Source organism: Penaeus monodon, chromosome 23, assembly GCF_015228065.2.
Source record: "Penaeus monodon isolate SGIC_2016 chromosome 23, NSTDA_Pmon_1, whole genome shotgun sequence".
In the NCBI taxonomy this organism is placed as follows: domain Eukaryota; kingdom Metazoa; phylum Arthropoda; class Malacostraca; order Decapoda; family Penaeidae; genus Penaeus; species Penaeus monodon.
The window spans coordinates 35,822,072-35,822,388 of NC_051408.1; the positions used below are offsets into that span (position 1 = coordinate 35,822,072).

General features: G+C 26.2%; 1 pseudogene; it reads left to right on the forward strand.

Moving 5' to 3' along the window:
• Nucleotides 1-317, forward strand: part of LOC119588225 — a 48,411-nt pseudogene that overhangs the window by 27,726 nt on the left and 20,368 nt on the right.

Here is a 317-nt window from a genome sequence, read left to right on the forward strand (position 1 = left end):
TCAGTAAGGTAAATGTTTTAAAAACAGGGAAATCATTGTTATAAAAAAAAAACAATGAATGGTGATTTATTGTGTATACTTATTTCATGCCAAACACTATGAGAGGAATAGTAAGGAAAGATAAAACAGTAGATCCTCATTACTGAAGTTTCATTAATCACATTATAAAGCTTAAGTACTGAAAGGGTTTCTTAGTTAACATTTGCTTAGTATCAATAGTTGTATAAGAATTATACCTTTTTAAATGTAATATATTCCAGGCTAACCAGGTATAGGATTAATGTTTAGATATATGTAATGCAGAAATTATAATTTAA